The 21329-nt window shown below is 38.3% G+C and overlaps 1 protein-coding gene across 9 annotated transcripts in view; it reads right to left on the reverse strand.

Annotated features, from left to right (window-relative positions):
• The window catches only part of TNC (tenascin C), a 98469-nt gene extending 77400 nt beyond the window's left edge, over positions 1-21069 (reverse strand). For 4 of the 9 annotated variants that reach the window (XM_060200046.1, XM_060200044.1, XM_060200042.1 and 1 more), the window contains exon 1: positions 20692-21066. The gene's annotated coding sequence lies outside the window, so the exon portion shown is untranslated. Of the gene's footprint in view, positions 1-20691 lie in introns of all 9 variants that reach the window. The other 5 variants (XM_060200041.1, XM_060200039.1, XM_060200038.1 and 2 more) reach the window with 4 other exon arrangements.
• Between the last annotated feature and the right edge of the window lie 260 nt (positions 21070-21329).

A 21329-nucleotide genomic window follows, 5' to 3' on the forward strand; every position in this document is an offset into this window, starting at 1 on the left:
TTTCGCGCTGTAACAATTTTGTTTGATAGAAACAGCCAGAAATCAAGAGGAAGGGAATGATAGAAAGGGTGAAAGATAAGGGAGACACCTGCAACACTAGTTCACCACTTGCAAAGCTTTCCCCCTGCAGGTGAGGACCAGGGACTTGAACCTGGGTCCTTGCGTACTGTAATGCATGTGCTCAACCAGGTGCACCACCACCTGGCCCCAAGTTTTTAATTTTTTTTTCTGTATTCATAAACACTATTCCCACCACCAAAAGACTGTGTCCCATCCCACCCACCCACCCCCACCCCCCACTGGAATTTTTTAATTTTTAAAGTGCCATATGGCATTCTAAAATTTCTTTTGGGTGGCTGTATCATGAATGCATAGCCTTTTCTTTTTGAGCAATTAATAGATACTTTCTTCATAGGTACTCATTATTTATATTAGACTGTAAACAGTTGGTCCTCATACCATTACTTTTCATTAAGTTAACCTGTAATATACATAATGACAGAAACTATACCCTAGTAATCCAACACTAAGTACTATGCCCTAAGCACTATGTCTAGAACATAGTGCAAGCATAATATGCTTGTTAAAATAAAATAGTGACCACACTTCATGATTTTAACTTAGACATAACAAAATTAATAAATTAACAAATACTCTCATTTTCCTGATGACCCTCTGATGCCTTTTAAAGCAAAATGTATCAAGGTCATCATCATAGTCACACTCCTGGAATTTGTTCATTTTTATTCATTCAGCTATTTGGTGAGCGTATTCTTTATGTTATATATAACAGTACATATAAGAGTTATAAAAGTGATCACCACAGACATGGTTCATTCCCATTAGATTCTGCTAAGTATCTCAAGGGTTCTTGAAGGTCAAGAGCCATCAGCATTGAGACAACATTTCTGTGTGAACGAAAGTAAACTGAAGTACACCTTTGGCAAGAGGTAAACTTAGTGAGGATTGTAATATACTCAGTGTTAGACTCTAGTTTTAGTTTGAAGGAAACATCTTGGGCTTTTAATCCTTCCAATATTATTGTGGCTTTTGTTACTTGTCAAATTCAGATGATGTTCTTTCCTTCTGAATCTTGACCTTTATTTAAATTTTAATTCTTGGAGATTGAAAGTTTACATGGGTTAGTGGGAAGTACTGAAGAAGCAGATAATAATCTCTGGACTATCTTTCTGACAAGCCCTCATGGGAAAGTCACATCTACTCTTGGAACTTCAGAATTTCCTGTAAAATAAGCAATTGCAAAGTTATCCATATTCTAGAATCTCTTTGGTTATAATGACTTTAGGTCCATTGCTTATTTGGCGATATTTCTTTTGACCCTAATTTTGGGTTTCATTATAGATTCAAGTCAAATGGCCTACATTATATCCAAAACCCTTCAAGTACTGAATGTTTTCTTAAATTGTAAGACGTAAGCACTGGTGGCTTCCTTCCTCCCCATCCCCAAACAGAAGTTTCATTATCAAACAAATTAAGCTTGCAAATCTTAATTCATAAAATATTTCCATTCAGACACAATAATGAGATTCATATTTGTGGTTTACTATACTTAAGAAAAGCTCAGATGAAATATCACTAGATCTATTGATATATTCAGACCACAACAGAAAAAGCCCTGGCATCGTCTGGTTTCAATTTTTAAAATAAAAATTCTGCAAAATGTTTGATTTCACTCTTGTATTTCTTTCCCAGACAGAAAAGAAAATAAAAAGTAGGTTTGTCCAAAATGGCAACTGTATAGATTCCTATAAAACTCTGGAAAATTATTTCAAAAATATATATTTAAATTCATTTCCCAATAGAACAATGAGCTCTTCTGTTTTGGTTTTCATCCAGAACTTTAACATCTAGTTCAACTCTTTCATATGTATTAGGAATTTCTTGAGCTCTTGAGTCAAGGTGAAGAAATTAAAGAGATTTATACATGGAGAAGTTATAGATTAAGTCATAACTTATGATTAAATAAGAAAATGTCTGAAAGTATCTCTAAGACATGATAACTTTTTTGAAAATATTGCCAACTACCTGATGCCAGATATGTAACCTTAAGAAAATTTGAAAACTCCTAAGGAGACTTTATGATGGAGAGATAAGAATAATGGGGCCAGTGGTGGCACACCTAGTTGAGTGCACATGCCGCAGTGCACAAGGACCCAGATCCGATCCAAACCTCTGCAGTGGGAAAGCTTCACACGTGGTGAAGGAATGCTTCAGGTGTCTCTCTGTCTCTCTCCCTGTTTATCTTCCCATTCCTCTCTCCATTTATTTTTTGTCTCTGCCCAGATAAATAAACAAATAAATAAAGTATATAAGAAAAGAGGAGAATATAACCTTTAGAATTAAGACGACTTGCAATCTAATTTTGCTTATGTTTTGTGGGGCCTTGGACAAAGTATTCTAACTTTGTTGAGCTATGGCTTAACTTTAAAATGAGATTCTCTCCACAGTTATTAAAGACAGTGAATTGAATAATGGGACTAAAAATGCTTGGCACAGTGATTCGAGAAGTTGTGCAGTAGATAAAATGTTGGGCCCTCAACAATGAGGTCCTGAGTTTAATTCCAGGCAATGCATATGCCAGTGTGATGTTCTGGTTATCACTTTCTTTCATGTAAACAGAAGTATTTTTTTAAATTTTTTAATTTATTTTATTTATTTATTCCCTTTTGTTGCCCTTGTTGTTTTATTGTTGTAGTTATTATTGTTGTTGTCGTTGGATAGGACAGAGAGAAATGGAGAGAGGAGGGGAAGACAGAGAGGAGGAGAGAAAGATAGACACCTGCAGACCTGCTTCACCACCTGTGAAGCGACTCCCCTGCAGGTGGGGAGCCGGGGTTTGAACCGGGATCCTTATGCCGGTCCTTGTGCTTTGCGCCACCTGTGCTTAACCCGCTGCGCTACAACCCAACTCCCAGAAGTATTTTTTAATGCCTGGCATATTAATGGTAGATGCTAATTACATTATTTTCTCTTTGTTTCTTATTTTCTTAACCTGGGATTCTCACAGCACTAGATTTATGTTAAAAGAGAAAATAATCTTGTAGGCAGAAGTACTGCATGGATTTAGTGGTTGAACTGTTTTGGAATGGTGATTATGTTTCAATTTACATGCTAACTTCAATTAGCTGATATGGCCACCTAGAGCAGATGGAGAAAGAATCAGTGGGCATGCCTGGATTCTTAGAGAAAAGGTACTATGGAGGATTAATGACATCTTCCATAATAAAGAAGTGGGGTATTATTGATATTTGTGCCAAATACCCGACATAGCAAAACTAAATCATTTTGAAATCTTTTCCAAACCAATATGCTGTTATTCAAATAAAGGAGTGATGCTAATTGAAATCCATGTTACAGGGAGGCATATAATCATATAATGAGTTGCTAGTAGTTATAAAAGGTTGTGTGAATCACATTCAGTCATATTTGGTAGACTCTGATAAACACTGATTGACTCAAAATGAAAATACAGCGCCAAGATTGGAAAGAGGTATCGGGACTCTCAGAGGAAGCTATGGCTTCTCTAAAAATTAATCTTTCTCATCTTGGACAATTTCAGATATACTTCTTGTCTTATTGACTTGTTCTCAAAATGAAGACACTTACATACTACAACAATAAATAACATTGGTTGAATATGTCTGCGTTAGGAACTGTTTAATATATCTTATCTCTTTGAGTCCTCTCAATGGATCTGAGGTAACTACTTTTATTTTTCTCTTTCTTTTTTTTAAAAAAATATTTATTTATTTATTTATTCCCTTTTGTTGCCCTTGTTGTTTCATTGTTGTAGTTATTATTGTCATCATTGTTGGATAGGACAGAGATAGGGGAAGACAGAGAGGGGAAGAGAAAGATAGACACCTGCAGACCTGCTTCACCACCTGTGAAGCGACTCCTCTGCAGGTGTGGAGCCGGGGTTTCAAACCGGGATCCTTATGTTGGCCCTTAGCTTTGCACCACCTGTGCTTAACCTGCTGTACTACCGCCCGGCTCCCATTTTTCTCTCTTTCTAAAAAGTATTTTTAATTTACTTTTTATTTATTGGATAGAAATCAAGAGAGAAGGGGGGGATTTACCATTCATGAAGCTATCACCCTGCAGGTAGGGACTGGGGACTTGAAGCTGGGTCCTTCTGCATTGTAACATGTGCACTCAACCAGGTCATCACTACCAGCCCTTTTTTTTTTTCTCATATTATGAAAAGGTTCATGGGATTCAAGGCTATTAAACTATAATAGACAGGAGGAGAGGAATTTCATTCAGGTGAGCTGATTCAGCAGTTAGAGATCCTATTTCTTGGCATGATTATCTCAGATGTAAAAGGTGATTTGCCTGGCTGTGTTAAAAGGTCAGATTTTTTTTCTTTTTTTCTATTTTTTTCCTTGTTTTTTTTCTTTTTATTTTCTTCTCTTCTTTTTTTAAAATTTTTTTTCTTTTCTTCTAGTATAGTCATAGGTCCTTTGGAATATAACTAAAACATGCCTACAAACTCTACAAAATGGAGACCCCCCCAACTCTTCATCCACACTATTCTAGACTTTAGGTTCACAATTAATCAACAATTTGTTTGGCTTTATATGTTAACTCTCTTTCCAGCCACCAGGTTCCAGATGCTAGCATGATGCCAACCAGACTTACCTGGACAGACAACCCTACCAACGTGTCCTGGAACCCCACTTCTCCAGAACCCCACCCTACTAGGGAAAGAGAGACTGGCTGGGAGTATGAATCAACCTGTCAATGTTCAGTGGGGAAGCAATTACAGATGCCAGACCTTCCACCTTCTGCACCCCATAATGACCTTGGGTCTATACTCTCAGAGGGTTAAAGAATAGGAAAGCTATCAGGGGAGGGGATGGATTTGGAGTTCTGGTGGTGGGAGTTGTGTGTCGTTGTACCCCTCTTATCCTATGGTTTTGTCAATGTTTCCTTTTTATAAATAAAAAATTTAAAAAAGAAAAAAAAAGACAGATTTTTCAGCCAGGAAAATAATTCTGTTAGTAGAGCAGTTTTTTTTCCCTTTTGTTTCCCTTGTTTTTTATCATTGTTGTGGTTATTATTGTTGTTGTTATGTCCTTATTGTTATGTCCTTGATATTGAATAGGATAGACATAAATCGAGAGAGGAGGGAGACAGAGAGGGGGAGTGAAAGATAGACACCTGCAGACCTGCTTCACAGCCCGTGAAGTGACCTCCCTGCAGGTGGGGAGCTGGGGGCTCGAATTGTTGCCTCAACCCACTGTGCTACAGCCTCACCCCCTAGAGCACAGACTTTTTAAAAGTGCTTTAGGTTCCTGGTTTGATCCCCACTGTACAGGTATCAGTTCTCTGACTTCTCTCTCTCCTGTGAAACTGCTCTGTCTTACATAAAATTAATAAAATACATGTTTAAAAATAATACAGGGTGGGGAGCTAGTACTTGGTTGTGAAGGATAGCTACTTGCTAGAATTCCCAGTTAGACCCCTTGAATACCTAGCACTCAGAACCTAGGAGTGCTCTAGTAAAAAATAAACAAATAAGAAGAAAGGGCTAGTTGCACATTTATGTGGTGGTTCAGTCTAGAATAGACATTGAAATACTTTCATAGCTTACAGAGAGACTAAAAGAAGCTGAATATGATATCAAAAAACAGTCTCTAATCCTTGACTTCTGATCAATTTAGTAGTCTAACTGGAAGTAGTACTTTTAAAAATGTAATCTATAATATGTTGACAGGTATTAAGCTAAAGGAAAAAAGAATTTCTATTTAAACATGTTTGAAAAACAGTCTTTTAAACTAAATCCCATTTTGAAAAGAAACTAATTACATAGTTGTTTTTTTTTTAACTTCAGGATTTTCCAGATCATTAAAGCATTTGTGTTCTTCATAAATCTCTAAGGAGAAGAAAATGATAGAGAGTTTTAGAAATTCATTTGATTGTTTTATGTTGGAAGTACATCACAGGATTAAATTTGATGACACACAATGGAGGAAGTGAAGTTTTGAAATGAATTCAAGTCTCCTTTGATTTCTTAATATGTTAGATGAGAGTACTGATATATTTATGATCTCTGTAATAAATATAAAGTCAACTGAGGCTCCTTAGCACGAGAAATAGAATAACATTTATCCTTTACCTATAAACCACTTTACAGATGACATTAACTGCCAACATCATGAAGTATGAAGTATTATTTATACTTTACTGTTAAGAGAAATGAAGGCCAAAGAAAGTAATATAAGTTGGACAGTCAATAATTACTTCACTCAAAATTAGGACCTCACTCCTATAATTCCATACCCTGTTCTTTGTATGCTAAATTAGTTTATGCGGTCAAGAAATAATTATTATTCAGTTAAATTTAAGGAATTAACATTTGTAAAATATGTGTCAGAGATGAGTAAAATATCATAGATGTAAATAGAAATCTTAAACCATCATCTCTTGGAAAGAAGTGTACATAACTATTTTATTTGTAGAGTTGGACCTGAGTCAAGTATGTTATAATATTTTTATTTCAGGCAAATTTTTAAAGTCTCTTGAGGCAACTTATTCTCCTTGAGTTGGGCCTTCATAGAACATGAGTAAGTGAGAATAAGATAAAGTGAGAAGTAGCAGACAGGGGAGTTAAAAAGTCTCTCCTCTCTGGAAAACTGGGCCTCCTGCCATATATCTTTATGTATTCCAGGAAACTGGTCTCAGAGAAATAGCTTCTCAAAGGTCCTAGAAATTACATGTTTTACTTTAGGTAGAATGGATTTCTATGAAAAAAACAAAGAAAAGAAAGAAATTTATCTTTTATTTAAAACTTTTTAAAATTTATTTTCCCTTTTATTGCCCTTGTTGTTTTTTTATTGTTGTTGTAGTTATTATTGTTGTTATTGATGTCGTCATTGTTAGATAGGGCAGAGAGAAATAGAGAGAGGAGGGGAAGCCAAAGAGGGGGAGAGAAAGATAGACACCTGCATACCTGTTTCACCGCCTGTGAAGCTACTCCCCTGCAGGTGGGGAGCCCGGGGCTCAACCAGGATCCTTACTCAGGTCCTTGCACTTTGTGCCACATGCGCTTAACCACTGCACTACCATCCAACTCCCGAAGAAATTATCTTATAGATATAATTTTTTTATTGATCATATGGTAGGTAATTAAATATTTAGAGTTGAAAGTAAGGAGTAGTCAGGGACAAAACAAGGATGACTCCTATAAAGAAATAATAAACCATCCTTGGAATCTTTCTTTAGACACAAAGTTAATTATATTTCTTCAGGCTGGGGGTATGGATTAACATGTCAACATCTATGTCCAGCAGAGAAGCAATTATAGAAGCCAGACCTTCTACCTTCTGCACCCCATAAAAACTTTTGGTCCATACTCCCAGAGTAGATAATGAATAGGAAGCTTCCAATGGAAGTGATGGGATATGGAACTCTGGTGGTGGGAACTGTGTGGGAACCATTATCTTACAATGTTGTTAATCATTATTAAATAACTAATAAAATAATAATACATAAAAATTGTTTCTTTGGGAAAAGTTTACTGGAGAAATTTTAATTTCTGCTTCAATCTTTCATATATAAGTATATATATATATATACACATCTTGCTAGGTTAAGGTGGTTGAAAAAATGTGTATAAATTTAACTCATTGATGGGCAGGAATTGGTGAACATTTTCTGATATTAAGCACTGTTAGGCTTTGTGGCCAGATTTTTTGTCATAAATTCTTGATTCTATATAACAGAAAATGTAACCATGAACATGGCTTAGTAAGTGACTGTTTCAATAAAGTTTTAATTATAAAAATCAGCTGCCAGTTGACAGTTTTCTGACCCTTGCTGGACTATAGTAGTCATTTAACAAATGACAGCTACTATTATAAAACCAAGTACAGAAGACTGGGCAGTAGCACCCATGATTGAGTACAACTGTTATTATGCATAAGAAACTGGGCCCTTATCCCCAAGGGGGGAGCTTCATGAGCAGTGAAGCAAGGTTGTAGGTATATCTTTCTCCTCTAAATTTCTATCTCTCCTGGTAAATAAAGAAAGGAAAGAAAAGAAAATTGATTTATTGTGCAGGCCCTGATCCCCAGTGACAGCCCTGATGACAAACAAAAAACCAAGTGCATATTGTGCTAGACTAGAAAGAGATTAACATTTTGTTGAGATCTTACTGTATACCTGTTTTGTGCCAAAACTTATACTAGACTTTTTTTTTTGTAATGAGATTATCTCTTACGTCATTTGCGATGTCTCATTGGTGAGACCAGAATTGCTATGACTATTTGGATACTAAATGGTAATTCTGATAAATTCTGTGACTGACTCAAAAGGTAGAGTCAGTTTTTAGACTCTGACTTGTAATTCTAAAATGTGTATGATAAACTATTACACCAACCTGCCTCATCAAGCAACTTTTTGTAGTTCATATAAGGTGACAAATCAAGTTAGCGGGGGGGTGGGGGGGGTGGGGGGGAGGGGGTGAGAAAGAGAGAGAGAGATCAGAATCCAAGTAAACACCCTCACCATTCTCTTGCTAGATTTTTGGCATCAAACCTATGACTATTCCCTTATAAGCACACACGTATTTGACCTCTGATTTTTTTCCCCCATAGCCTCTGGCTAGATCTTAGGTTTTATATACTTCCCCTCTGGAGAAAGCTTAAGCCAAGGTGTAGTGTTTGCAAGTGCTTATTAGCTTCTAGGCTGATGTTGGCAAGTTGTCTTTGGCCTGAGATGGGATTGCAGAATCTACTGGATCCTGGCTGTGTTCATTGATCATCTAAGCCAAAAAAGAGTTGCTAATTAGGGTAACACCCTGCTTGTCTCTACCTCTAGAATTAGATTTTTCCTCTTTGGGCATTCCTGTTTCAGCCCAAGCTATTCATTTTATATTATTTACTGTAAATCTAGATGAGCAAGAACAAATTTACAGTTCTAAATATCTTCAGCCTAATAGTCTAGTGAAGAAGTAACAAGACTATACTCCAAGATATTCTTAGGTAGATAGATGCCCTGGGGAAGGTGTTATTTATGATCAAATATGATTAGGGATACTGGATTAAACAAAGATGATTACCTATTTGACCTGCCAGATTTCTTATATCATCCACTCTTCTACCCTAAACCTCTCACTGGCATCTGGTTACCAACAGAATAAAGTTGAAAGTCTGTTTACTGCCTCTAAAGTTCATTTACTCAATACATTGAGACTTCTGTTCAAATGTTATATTTCCACCCTATTCAGAATAGTGTCCCTCTCACCATCAATCATTTGCTATTTCCTTTCCTTATCCTACTTTTCTTCTTAATAAATATCAGCCTGTAATTACACTATCATTTCATTTGATTCCTTTGTTTGTCTGCCTTCTTTCATCATAAATATAAATTTTCATGAAAGAAAAGATCTTTCCCATCACATTCCCTCCATCCCTTAGGACTATGTATTGAATGACTATATGAAAAATGAATTTCCAAGAACATGACACTATATCAAATGTTCTCTAAACTTATTTGTCCACAGAATGTTTCTCAAGATGCATCTCCTGGGAACATTGCTTCACAGGGCATTCTTAGAAAGACTGGTTGTACTAACAGAATCTAATTATCAAAAAAAAAAAAAAAGAAAGAAAGAAAGAAAGAAAGAAGAAAGACAGAAAGAACCTTTTCAATAATAGGTGACAGACACAATTGAACACTAGCTTCAATACTAAGCAGCCCACTGGCGCTATTTAATCATTTAATCATCACAATGATCTTATAGTGTTGGTGCTATTACTTAGTCTTCGCTACCAATGAGGAAATGAAACTTAGAGAAGTCAGATAGCATGATCAAGATCACAGAACATGCAAATAACATATTTTTGAACTCAGGACATTCCAATGCCAATACTTTAACCCATTGCCTACTCTTTCCCCTGCACTGTGAATTTCTGTATGTCCTAAGATATAGGACACTTTGTCTCCACTCCTTCCTTTAAAATTTTCTTTTAACCACTTCCACTAGTTGTAGAGTGATCCTCGTTATAACCTGCAGATTTGCCACTACCGCTGACTCAACCTTAAACTCCAGACAGATCTCCTCTGTCCTTGGTACTGGCTTTTCAAAATCCCAGTCATTGCATGTTTTCATCCCAGGGGCCACCTTGAAAACAAGTGCATTCCCAGCAGTCTGCCTCCTGAGACAGTTTCCTGTCCCAGGACTAGACTGGTTTCCTCCTGTCACATGTTATGACATCATTCGGCACAATTGAGACCCTAGAGGGGCCAAAAAATGGAAACTGCTTCAAGTTGTAGGATTTCTGAATAAACTTTGCTAAGTGGATATATATATATATATAGCCATTGCAAGTACTTCTGTCTGCTGTCTAAACTAGCAAATTTTACTCTAGCTATGTTCATTTTTCAGAACGATCAGGTATAAATTCTCCTTTCAAGGTCATTAGAAGAAGGAGCATATAGTCAATTCCAGAATGATAAGTTCACAATAGAGTAAAACATACAATGAAATTGGAGACAGTAAAGTTCTGTTCAACTTAATTGTAGAAGGTGACTCAGGAACTGAATTTTGAAAGAGCAATACAAGCAGATAAAACACGTGGGGCAAGATATTGTAGGATAGCAGAGTTGGAAGTTGGGAGGGTCTGAAATTGTAAAAAAAAGAAAAAGAAAAGAAAACATAAACTATGACTATGTGGTCTTTTTGGAGGTCAGGAATCTGATCATGAAAAACAGTGAATATATAGCTAGGAATTTGGATGTTTCCTATTACTAGAAGTATATCATTTAGAAGTCTTTAAATGTAGGAACATGACTTCTAAAACTCAAGGTTAACAGGTTGAGATAGAAAACTGGTGAGATGGAGACTAATGAGACAGCTACTGCCGTGGTTCATCTGCAAGATGTCACATTCTAAACTAAGGTGGCAATGGAGGTAGTGGGAAGGCTGTAAATTATTTACTTATGAGAGATATAAAGTGCTCAGTGGTGAAAGAAGGAAGTAATTAATTCTAAACTTTAGTCTTCATTTTATTTGCTAAGAGATTGAGGGTTATTGAATAAACTTCAGTTTGGGTCATTTTGAATAAAATATATTTAAAGGCATAGCCTTTTTTTTTTTATTGCCACCAGGGTTATCACTGGAGCTCGGTGCCTGCATGATGTATCCACTGCTCCTGGAGGCTATTTTTTTCTCTCCTTCCTTTCTTATATATGATAGGACAGAAAGAAATTGAAAAGGAAGGAGGAGAAAGAAAGAGAGTTATCTGCAACTCTGCTTCACCACTTGTGAAGCTTCCCTCCTTCAGGTAGGAACTGAGGACTTGAATTTGGGTCCTTGAGTATGGTAATATGTGTGTTTAACCAGGTTTGACACTGCCCAAGCCCTGAACTCTGACAAATACTTGACTCTCACTTATAGATGAAGACGTTTAAATAAGACAGTCTACCCTATTACCTTCCTTAATTATTGCTTATTCCTCAATAGAAATACAGGTCTGTTGGGTGTTTTTGCATTGACAAATTGTCAAAACTAATGATACTGTTATTTTGGAGGCAGTAGTGATCAGATTCTAAGAAAGGACTCAATGACATTACTTTCTATTATTCACATCCTTTGTAATTCCCTTTCCTTTACTATGGGATGACACAGTGATTTGCTTCTAACCAAGAGTATATGGTATGGATGTTTCTTCCATAATTAATTAGGTGACACAAAAATAATGTCTCTCTTACTTGCAAGCTTTATCTCTACCACCCCCGCCCCGACTAGTTTTGATGGAGCAAATGGGAGTAGTGGAAAACCTGAAGGTATCTGGACCAATGGCCAGCAAGGAACCAAAGGCCTCAGTCCAACAGTCTTCAAGCAACTGAATCCAGTCAACAATTACATATGTTAACTTAAAAGCTAATCCTCCCCAGCTGACTCTTCAGCTGAGACACCAATTATGACCAATACTATATTGTAGCCTAATGTGAGATTCTGAAACATAATGAAGCTGGGCTTGGATTCCTGGCCTATGGGAATATAAAATGAAGAACTGTGTTGCATTTAGTTGTCGTGTGTATTGCTCGATTCTGTCATAAAACAATAGATACTAATACAGGAGATTCTTTGACTCTGTTTATGTGAGCTAAGGCTTTCAGAACAACTCTCCCCCCCCACCCCCAATTTTAGAGAATGCAATCACTCTGGTGCTTTTTATATTATATGTGGCTTCTAAGAGCAAGAGTCAGAAGACCTAGCATCAGTTCTAACCCTATTGCCAACTGGCATTAGATCTTAGCAAAACGTTTCCCTTCTCTCCATCTCAATTTCACCACCTTGAAAATGAAAGGAATTAAAGTAGGTCAGTAACTAACAAAACAATTTGCAACTGAATTTTTTCATCAAATGAAAATTCATAGGAAATCTCAATGTAAAAAATAGATATATGACAGGACTTTATTTGAAATAAAGGTTAGTGGAGCCCCAAATTTGGCCTCACCATTTCTCCCATGGTGGCTTCCAATTGCTTTAGAAGAAACTTTTTGAATGTATTTAATTTAATCTGTTATTATTTTTATTTATTTTATTATTATTTTTGCAAAGTTAGAGTTTTATATTCCTGGTTCACTTTTTCATTCAAAATGGGAGATGAGAAAGAGACAGAGGGATGGAGAGACCCTACAAAAAAGGAGCTTTTTCCCATGTGGTTACAGTGTTCGAACCTGGGCTGTACATATTATAAAGCAGTGCAGTATGTGCAGTGCCTGGTGAGCTAACCCTCTAATCTCTGAGAGGAACCTTTTAAACTGAGTCTCCAAGTTGCTGGCTTATAGTCACTCATGAGTCAATTTAGTTTCAGCACTCCATGGGTTGTAGGAAAACTTTAATTTTGAACAGACTACAGATTTCTTCTATGACATGTCTATGTCATGCTAAATCTGTGAGGCCATCCCAGTGCCCAGAAAGAAGGCACCTGCTGCCCAGTGTGAGCTGATTTTGACTTCCTGAGAGTTCCACAGGTGAGCTTCGCATTCTGTATCCAATAGCTTTAGACATTGATTCTGCCAGATTGCCTTTCCCCAAGTGTAAAGGCATGGACGACTTCCTTACCTAGAGGTACTTGCAAGCATTGTAGTAATTGCTGCTGTTTTGTGTGGTGGCCCTACCCTGAACTCAGTATTCCTGAGGTTCTCTGGCTAGCAGGAAGTTGCTGTAGGCTTCCACATTCTGTCTATGGTGCATTACTTCTTCAGTGAGGTTATGTGTACTCCCATTGCACAGTGTGCCTAGCAAAAAAACCCCTAGCACACTACTATCGGATAATGGGCCCCAGTTGCAAGTTTATTCAGTAGTCTACTGACTTCTACTTGAGTCCAGTTTCTGCCATTTTTTCTCTACTCAAGTTTAATTTTAACCCTAAATAAATTTGAGCTCTCCTCTCTTGTCACTACATTCTCTTGCATAAAGCCCACCATTGAATGTCTGCTTCATGTGTTAATCATTGTCTTCTTTACCAAACTACCTTCGTAGAATATAAATATCTTGATATTGGAGGAGAGTTCACCTGGTAAAACATGTACCTTGGCGTGTATACATGATTGTATGCCCTAGCACAATACAAGAGTGGCATGACATCGCAAAAGTTCGATATTCAGTATTCAACCTCTCTCTCTTACTCTCCTTGTTTCTCTACCCAAAATAAAAAGAATGAAAAAGTCTGTCCATGAATGGTGCAACTGTACATGTGGAAGGCCCTGGTACTGGAAATAAAAACCCTTAGTAAGTATCTAATACCTGAATACTGAATAGTTCAGTGAAGTGAAAACAGTTTGAGGAGTTAGATCTTCATTACACTTTGTATTTGTGACAGCCTCTCAGGCAACAGTTTACCTGCCTGTAAAATAATATATAGCTATTATGAAAGCTGACAGTGATGTGTAGAAAAGATATTTTATAAATATGTGAGTTCTGTGCCACATTCAACATGTTTTCTTGAATGTGAAAATGATTCATACACCACAGAACACAATTAGGAAGTGCACTGATAGTGTGCTACTGTCCCATTTCTTTTGGATCAATATTATTTTTTCAGCAATAACTTCACAGGGGGCTGGCATCTGCCAACAGCTGATAGGCTCCAGGGGTAAAAAAAAAAAAAAAGAGCTCTAGAATATTCTTTCTGTGTCACTGAATTTTTGACTCTTCAGAGTAGGTAGCAATTGTTACAGAGGTCAGTGGTGGGGGGAGGCATACAGTTCAGTGGTAACCTGGAAAAGGGATATTTCAGTCAACCTGCAGAGCAGGTACACCTCCACTAGGAAAGCATTACCCCTGTGTCTATTTTCAGACCCTAGATTGGTAGGAGGTCTGTGCGTGTGTGTAGAACAGACTTTACTTGCCTGTAGATTAGAGCCCCACAGAAGAAGCATATCACACTGAAATCATATACTTAATTATTTATTATAGTTTTAAAGGAGCTGAAATCTGAAGAAGCAAGTTGGAGATGGCAACCCTGTAGCTGACAAAAACATGAGGACCTAAAAGACAAGCATTTCATTCTAACTTTATTAGTTTTATTGTGTCTTGTCTGTTCTCTTTTCAAAAGGCAAATACTATTGTGGCACTGAGTATGACTTGCTTACCCTCATGGTTTTAACCACTGGCTTGTTTCAGTTATGACTTTGTTTTTCACTATGTGGATACTGTTGTAGAAAGTACTAAGACATTTCAGTCTCAGGTTTCCCAGTCTGAATTGGAGAATAGCTATATTTATTGGAAACAATGGTTGGTGATTAATTGTCATAGTATCTGCAGATTTCACATCCACTGTATAGGTACATAGTAGTGATGATGATCATTCCCCAAGCTCCACTTAGAAGACACCTTTGGACATATTCATGTATAAGTTAGTTACTTCCTCCAGGCACTTAATTCTAATGTAAAACTGTCTACTTTCAGAGCTTACAAAATATCACTGACTCCTGGCACTAGAGTCTTGGGTGAAGGTTTAGAGAATCAATTAGAGCTATCTGAGTTACCATAGCTGCATAATTAAGGGCTTGCGAATTTCAGAAAATTAAAAAATTCCGAGGCAACCTGGCATGGAGTACGTTTTTTTTTTTTTTTCCACTCTATTTTCTAAAATTACTCATGGAATGAATTTTTCCATTTGTGATCTATTTTCAAAATGGTATCTCTGCTTTTGTTTCATGACACAGAAATGATAATAATGAAGTGGGCTGTTGTTAAAGTAAAAGAGAGGTCAGAAATAGCATTTAAGAGAGAAGAAAACATGGGGACCAGGTGATAGTGCAGCACATGCACATGGCACAAAGCTCAAGGACTGGAGTTAAGATTCTGGTTCAAGCCCCCCGCTTCCCACCTGCAGAAGGATCGTTTCTCAAGTGGTGAAGAAGGTCTGCAGGTATCTATCATTCTCTCCCCTCTCTGCTTTCCCCATCTCTCTCAGTTTCTCTCTGTCCTATCCAACAACAAAAGCAATAACAACAACAACAGCGATAAACAACAAGGTCAACAAAAGAGAAAAAAATAGGCTCCAGGAGCAGTGGATTCCTGGTGCAGGTACCAAGCCCCAGAAATAACCCTGGAGGCAAAAAAAAAAAAGAAAAGAAAAGAAAAGAAAAAATACATTAAAAAAAGAAGGAAACAGAAGCAAGAGTTTCTAGGTATAAGGATAAGGCCACCAGGATTAGGACAAATAGACATATAGACATATAGAGACTTTTCTCTGCAAGATAGCAATAAGATGTATGTGGTCTCTTTCTGGTAGGATAGGGTACTGTATTTTTTAATGCCTTCTTATTTATTTATTTTTTTGTTATTGGATAGAGACAGAGAGAAATTGAGAGAGAAGGGGGAGATAAAGAGGAAGAGAGACAGAGAGACTCCTGCAGACCTGCTTCACTGCCTGTGAAATGACTCCTCTGCCGTTGGGGAGCCGGGGGTTTGAACCTGGATCCTAACTGGTCCTTGCACTTTGCACCACATGCACTTAACCCGCTGTGCTACCACCTGACTCTCGGCTATCGTACTTTTTGTTGGAGGGGATCATTGTCTTGAATTTCTAAAAGTCTGTGGGGTTTTCATTTTTGGAAGAGAACTCTCATCTAATGTTTTCCATATGTTAAAGTTGTTCATACTGATCTGGGATTAGATTCAAGGGGGAATTCCCTGTGATCTTCACAAAGAGAGAAAGAATACCATAATTCTGAACCATAATTCTCATATCTATGACTTCAGGGGCACTATGTGACTCAGAGCCAACAATCATTTCCTGATTTCTTGGATTCACTACTCTAAGACTGGGTACACAATCTGAGTTAATCTTCTATCTTTTTTATGTTTAACCCAATGCTCAATTTACCAGGTACTCTAAGAAGCCTGAAGAATTCTGACCTATAGAACACGGTGCAGTGTTTCATTGTCTCTGAGATCAAAGTCAGCATTGGTGGCCTGACTGCTACCTCTTGTTGTGTTATTTCTTCTGTCCCATAGAGCTGAAATTTGAACTTTTCTATTGCCAAGCAGAGAACTGAACCACTAAGAGCTGACTTCTTATGAACACTATGAAAAATGATCCATGTAGCACTACCCTGTAAAATTTATAGACAATGCTGGCAGTTAGGAGCTTCACTGAAATCTTGGCTAATCACTGAAAGATATCATTCAGTCTTCTATACAATGACTCCAGGAGGCCTTGCAACATGGTTGAAAGAAGAGTAGGTTTTTAGTTGGAAAGTTTGTGTTTAAAGCCAAGTCTGATCTTCATTTATGGGAAGCCCTAAGCTGAGTCACTTAACTTCCTTGTACTTTAATTTTCTATCCATGAAATGAAACCAGTAATTTATAACACATACTGGTAGAGTGAGAATCAGAAGAAAAACAATTGACAAACCCTCCTATCACACCTATGATACACAGCCCTCAACACTATTGTGTGTCTCTCTGTGTGTATGCTTTAGCATTACGAAGATCGCATACTTAAGAATCAACAAAATGTTTACTACCTGCCACCTAATTTTCTTTTCTTTTTTTTTTTTGCCTCCAGGATTATTTCTGGGGCTCACTGCCTGCACTATGAATCCACTACTCCAGGAGGTCTTCTTTTCTTTTTTTCATTTTATTGGGTAAGACAGAGAGAAATTGAGAGAGGAGGGGAAGACCAAGATGGAGAGAAAGGTAGACAGTTGCAGATCTGCTTCACTGTTTATGAAACCATCCCCCTGCAGGTGTGAACTGGAGGCTTGAACCCGAATATGTGGGTCCTTGTGCATCATACTAAGTGCACTTAACCCTGTGCGCTACCGCCAGCCCTGGCATTTACTTTTCAAACTAAAATCAGTTCAGTAAGGAGGGATTTGTGCTTGAAACCCATAGAATGCTTAATTTCTTTCCCTGTATAAAACAGGCTGTATGCATACAGAAATTCAAGGAGGAGAAGAAAAGTGGGTATTCTAGTTCACTGCAAGCAGTAGAAAGCATAGGATTAAGGGTGATTTGTTTTTCATTCTGTCAGCTTGAATTTCCTCTCCAGATTCCACTATGGTTATATGAGAAGGGTACCACTACATTTATGGGTGGCCACAGTCTGACTGGAGGGGCACATTTAGTGACAAAGGAAGATTTTTATTATTTTTTTTTCTTTTTCCTTAAAGGCAATATAAGAAACTGCAATGATTAGAAGGAAAAGAGTGGATGTACCTCTTGGTGATCATGGGGGTCCCTTGTCTGAAAAACTGGCTTCTTCACTGAATTCTAGAGCTCTGGAAATTTTACTTAGTTTCTTTTTCTGAATTACAATGACTGTGTTACATGGATAATTTCACTTCGCTGGCCATTTTTCTTTTCAGCTACAAACAGGAACACACACACACACACATACACATGCACAGAGACACACACCACAGCCCCAAAGTTTCTTCTGTGCCACAGTTCTCCTGTGTGGTATGCTGGAGGGTTCCAAACTGAGTCATATATATAGCAAGAAAGGCTCATTACCAGGTGAGATATCTTTCTGGCCAGACTCTCAGAACTATGTTATGGCTGTTTAGTGAGTGTACCTAAGGCTATAGAAAAGGTTCTGATTGGGGGAAAAAGGTGCTCTAAGTTTTGACTATTGTTACTAAAATAATCATCTCAAATAAGCATTTTAAACATACTATATAAGTTTACCTTCCCACCTTATAAGGGACTGTTTGTTCTCCCGCTATGGGTAAAAACTCAGAAGGGTAGAAATCCTTTTTGAAGTTCAAGGTTGTAGCCTGGACACACACCAACTCTAATTCTGGTTTTGTACTGCATCTTGTATCATTCAAATTCCTGTTTGAACATTCCAGAGGAGAGTTAATAGGAAGAGTTTTGAACCCTCCACCCCCACTTCAGGCAAAGCAGCTCTACACCCATTTGTCTCATACTATGTGAGTTTTTGCACTCCATATCATTTAATGAATATTTCCACAAATGAAAGTAAGTTTGAAAACCACTCTTAGAACAGAAGCCTTGGATAAGTTTTTGAAATTGAGAAGCAAATGATCCTCCACTTATTGGCTCCTTACTATATGCCAAGTTTTCTAATTCTTGGGTTTGCTCTATATTATTCCATTTGAATGTCACATGAGCCTTCTGAAATGTAGATTGTCAAAGTTGAGGCAAGGGAGTTTTGAGGAGAAAGGAATGACCTGGTAAATGGGAGATGATGTAAGGAAGCTGGGTTCTTCAAGCAAGTAATGAGGTTGGGGGAGACTATTAGAGCTTGATCACAAACACCCTCTTACCATTCTTACCCAATTCACACTGTTGGAGCATATCAGAGAATACTCTTATTGTGCACCCTTTTCTTCCCTCTCATGTAGTCAACTCCATGAAATGCACAGCTTCAAGGCTCACTCACATCTTCTGAGCAAAGGGCTCAGATACACATGATGCCAGCAAATTTTCCATGGGTTTTTAAAGCACTGACTTGAGCTTGTAATCTCACAGGATAGGGTGAGAAGCTGGCTAGGGTGGGAAATAGGTTTTATTTCTAAAGCACATATGGGAAAGCTCCATAAAAATGGGGGAAATGGTCCACAAAATTTTGAAAAAGAAGTATTTATTCTGTAAGTGGAACTCCCTGCCTCTCTCTCTGTCTCTCTGTCACTCTCTCTCTCTCAACAAAGAGCAAGCATTTCCAAAGAGCACCACTGTCTCTCTGTACCACCTTATTTTATAGCTGACAGCTTTATAACCTGTAAATGCCCAAAGTAAAATCTCATGCATTCTAGAATCAGGACTTGAGACATCCAGTCTGGGCCAGTTCCATTTCACCCAAAGTATGCCAATAACCTCTCCTGTTTGTGAAAGACTGCTGAGTCTCCCACCATCCAGCCTAAAGAGATACCATCAGACCTGGCAAGCTTTAATACACACACACACACACACACACACACACACACACACACACACACACACACATATATATATATATATATATATATATATGACAGACTGGTAGGGTATTGTGAGGAGCCCACCTGAAACAATTCAAAAATCAGTAAGTGCTACCTTCAACTTCAGAAGTGATGGTAAGTTTTGACAGTGACAGTGATTAGCCCAATTTCCAATTTCTGTCTTTCGAGCTCTTTGCCCTTATTTCTTCCTCCTGAAGATGACAGAAGTCTTTGTCCCTATTTTAGGAAAGTGGAAGCTGAGGTTCAGAGATTATATTTTTCATCAGCATGGTGGTCATGGGGCTGCCATAGTGACCTCTGACTTCAGAACAGAGACTCTCTGAATCCCCTTAGACCTCTGAGGGGAGAGAGAAACCCCTGAGCTTTTCACATAGTCCTTATACAACAACTCTCTCCTGGGGCAAAACTTTCCCAGGGCTTTCGGTGATAATTATGTGAAGAGGGAGACTCCATTCTAGAAAGATAAAGGTTACTGATGGGTATAAGTACACCCCTCCCCAAAGAGTCACACATAGTCAGCCCAAGAGTAACTGAGTTAAGATGAATCCACCCCCCAACTCGTAATCCAGACTATAAGAGTGGAAGCTGGTGCCCCCCCATGCCCATCCATATCCATCTGGATCTAGCAGTCACCTCTCTTTTATTCCCCAGCCCTCAGCCTTCTCAGTGTCTGCACACAGGCTGGCTATTGTGAAAGGAGAACAAGGATACACAACTCTGTATAAACTATAAGGTAAGGGATACTCAGAAGTTTTTTTTTTTTTTCTACAGTTCTCTGTCCGTTTTCTATGTATACATCTCAAAGTAAGGGTGTGAACAAACTCCACTTTGAAACTATACTTCCTTGGCCCTCTGATAAAAACTACCCACAGGTGAATCAGACAAGAAGGACGTTGAGGTTAAATTCTTATTTTCCTTTGAAGAACAGCAGAGATAATCAATTTAGGGTTCCTTCCCTGTATGGCTATTAATGACTGAAACAGAAACAAAAAATCTACAAACCAGGAAAGGGGACACGTAGAAAAATACCAAGGTGCATCTGATCATAGTAAAGTACCCCATTTTGCCAAACTGTGAAGATAAAGCAAAAGTTTCATAGTTCCGAAAGTGAGTGAACAAAAGTTTTATAACTGTGTGAGCACAACTCATTTGCTAACAACAATGCAAAAAAAAAAAAAAACAACTTATCATAAAACTCTTTGGTGATGGGTGCAAAGTGGATTTACTTACCTTTAGACCGAGATCTTTAAGGGAACCAGCTCCATGGAAAAACAAGCACCTGGATGCCAGCAGCAGAGGGACGCCCGCGTGAGGTGCCCTCTGGGGTCTCTCCAGTTTGTGCTGCCTTTGTGCTCAGGAGACGCTGTCTGCTCTGCGGGTTGGGAGAGTTTGTGACAGTAGGCAGGCTGTGGCTGGTGCAGCCAGCTTTGGCTGGCTTATATAGCAAGCTCCTTCCTCTGTAATGGGACGCCTCGCCTCCAGACATCCTTTCCCACTTCAGTTGGTGAATTAAAGGAACAGCCCTCCCAAAGGAACAGGGTTAGCTCATGAAAGACACACTCACTCCCAGCTCTCTGCCAGGAAAAGAGCTCATTTGCATACAGTTTATTTTTGCGAAAGCAGGAATTCCAGCCCCCCCCCCCCCCACACACACACACACCCCGCCCTGGGCTGCTAGTGATTTTTGCTCTGCTCCCCAAACGGATTCTGTAACTGTTAGATAGAAGCCCAGGAAGCAAGTAAGCAGAAGCGGCAGCTCTGGCTCCATGACTAGGACAGGCTGGAAAGCAGACTTGGCCAGCTGCTGCTCCGCGGCATCTCGGAGAAAGCAAAAGGGCCAAGCCCAGTTCCTGAAAAGAGGCGCTAAA

This window comes from Erinaceus europaeus, chromosome 10 (assembly GCF_950295315.1).
Source record: "Erinaceus europaeus chromosome 10, mEriEur2.1, whole genome shotgun sequence".
In the NCBI taxonomy this organism is placed as follows: Eukaryota; Metazoa; Chordata; class Mammalia; order Eulipotyphla; family Erinaceidae; genus Erinaceus; species Erinaceus europaeus.